General features: G+C 58.2%; 1 long non-coding RNA gene across 2 annotated transcripts; it reads left to right on the top strand.

The window, feature by feature from the left end:
* The first annotated feature begins 6 nt into the window (after nucleotides 1-6).
* LOC145718895 (uncharacterized) lies at nucleotides 7-2,258 on the top strand. Of its 2 annotated transcripts, none has more exons than XR_014142072.1 (3): nucleotides 7-143; nucleotides 820-952; nucleotides 2,200-2,258. It is a non-coding gene; the product is annotated as an uncharacterized LOC145718895 (long non-coding RNA). The 2 variants fall into 2 exon arrangements; XR_014142073.1 differs by having other exon boundaries at nucleotides 820-1,013.

Genomic DNA, 2,258 nt, shown 5'->3' with positions numbered 1-2,258 from the left:
GCCTCCTGAGGACCAGCGGTTCCAGGGCACGTTGGACAGTGACGGAGAGCTGACCGGCTTCCTCATGAGGATCTCAAACGGAGACTGTAAGGGCTGGCTCCAGCAAGTACTGGAGCACTGGGATGAAATGCTGGAGACAACAGGTAACTCAGAAGACTGGATGGAGCGCTGCTTCTCTTGAAATGAGCTCCACCTTCCCACTGTGTGTGGGGGGGGGGGGGAGGGTTTGTCTGAGAGAGAGAAAGAAATTGATCCATCCATGGCAAATTCTTCCTGGCAGAAAAATGGTTACAGGAATGTTCTAGCATCCTTCCTTTCCCTTCTCACCTTCTGGAATCACTTCCTCGCTGCACACACCTTTGTCCTTGGGTATTTCTTGGATTTCTTGCTGGCCCCAAACAGGGGGGCATCAGACTGTTGCCAGAGATTATCTTCTTACTGATCCCTTTTTCAGGAATCATTGTCTTTTTCATGTCACCTGGTGGGCTGCTGGAATTCCTTCAGTGCCAGCCGGACTGTCAGCTCCTGAGAGGTGGTCGCTGTCACCATCCTTATCCTGCATCACCTCCTGTCTGTCACAGCAGGAGCGATTGGTTACATGGCAACCCCTGCTTCCCAGTTGGCCGTAGGAGCCCCCGGGGGACAGGGCACATCCCTTCCCCTCCCCCCAAGACAGCAGGACTTGTCACAGCAGCTGCCACAAGGAGAGTGACAGACCCTGTCTGCCTGGTAGGGTGGACCTGGGCCAGCAGGAGCCGAGGGATCCTCCCCCAGTTTGGGGTCCGGACTGGGGCTCTCACTCTTGCGTTTTCATTTCAGTGCCACCAACCATGAAGCAAGACACGGCCCCGGCCAGGACCACAGCCATCGGACCCGGCACCTGGATCCCCACCCTGCTCCTCAGCTGCGCAGTCCTAATTGGCATCCATGTTGGCCTCCTTTAGAGGGACAGGTCCGGAGAGCAGATTGAGAAGGAAGGGAGGGCAAATGGCCTGGGGTGAGCCCAGGGAAAGGTGAATTCCCAGCCTGACCCCTGCCCACTCCCTGAACCTTCTCACACAGCAATGGGACCGGGTGAATGAGAGCTCATATCACGTGTTAGCAACAACTTGGACAAGCTCAGCCCTGAGTTCTGATACGGCCTCGCTGTTAAGGCCACTGGGAAAGGGGAGGGGCCCACACCACTGCCTAAGGCCTGTTGGTGCTAAAGGAATGTAGGGAACTCAGGCCTGGCTCTCTGGAGAGAGTCAATTTGGGCCCAGGGTGGGTGGTGTGGGAACAGCAGGGACACACAGCATGGGCTGGACTCACCTTTGAGTGAGCGCAGCATGGCAGCTCCATGTGACGTGTCCAGGAGAAGGGGACTCCATCCGAGCAATTACAAGGAGAGGGTCCAGCATCTAACCCCAGGAGGAGGGCGTGGGAAGGCCTCTGCACACCACTCAAAGGGCTGGAGAGTAGGGCCGTGTCCCCCCAGAGCGTGGCTTGGGTCTTCCCAGGTAAGGAAGAAGTGAACAGTAGAGACCGTGCCTGACGGACGGGACTAGAAGGAGGCCGGTTCTCCGTGCAACAGTGGGAATCCTGGCTGAGGCTGGTGCCGTCCCTGGCAGCTAGCTTCCTGCAGACCTCAGCTCCGGAGCCACTGAGCAGCCCCTGCTTTGAGCAGAGCTGGCCTGGGAGATGGGGGGAACTGAGTTGCCCTGTGTGCTCCCAGCTGAGCCGGACCAGGAAGGGATGGGATGGGGGAAGGGATCATGATACTAAGAGCTCTGTGTGCTGCTCGCTAGGAGGCTGGCAGGGAAGGGGAAAGAAGGATCTCTGGCCACCCTGTTCCCCAAGGTTAGAGGTGTCAAGGGCAGGCCCCTGTCTTCTGTCGGATGCCCCAGCAGGTCCTTTAGGGCCTGCCATGAGAGGGAGCATTAGAACGCGAGTCATGTGAGCACATTGATTTCTTACTCACTTTAGTCCTGAGCCCAGACCCTTGGTAACAGGGCCTGGGGCTGACTCAGTGATTTGGTTCAGGAGGGAGGAGGTTCGTAAAGGTGGCTGGACCCAGGGCTGGGGACATGGCTGGGGGGAAATGCATGCCCCTGGGCGAGGGCTGGGCTCTGGGGTAGGGAGTGCTGGTGAAGGGCAGCCCCAGGACAAGGGACCCAGGATTTCCTGAGCCACGGAGACAAACACCTGTTCTTTTCTTAGGCTGCTGAGGCTACCAAGAAGCCCCTGAGGCGGGGACCAGCTCAGCGACGCTGCCTTTG

The sequence above is a fragment of the Leptonychotes weddellii genome, unplaced genomic scaffold, assembly GCF_054177405.1.
Source record: "Leptonychotes weddellii isolate Sample4059 unplaced genomic scaffold, ASM5417740v2 HiC_scaffold_24713, whole genome shotgun sequence".
In the NCBI taxonomy this organism is placed as follows: domain Eukaryota; kingdom Metazoa; phylum Chordata; class Mammalia; order Carnivora; family Phocidae; genus Leptonychotes; species Leptonychotes weddellii.
Note: the sequence above shows the minus strand (reverse complement) of the source record. Positions and strands in the feature narration are given on the sequence as shown.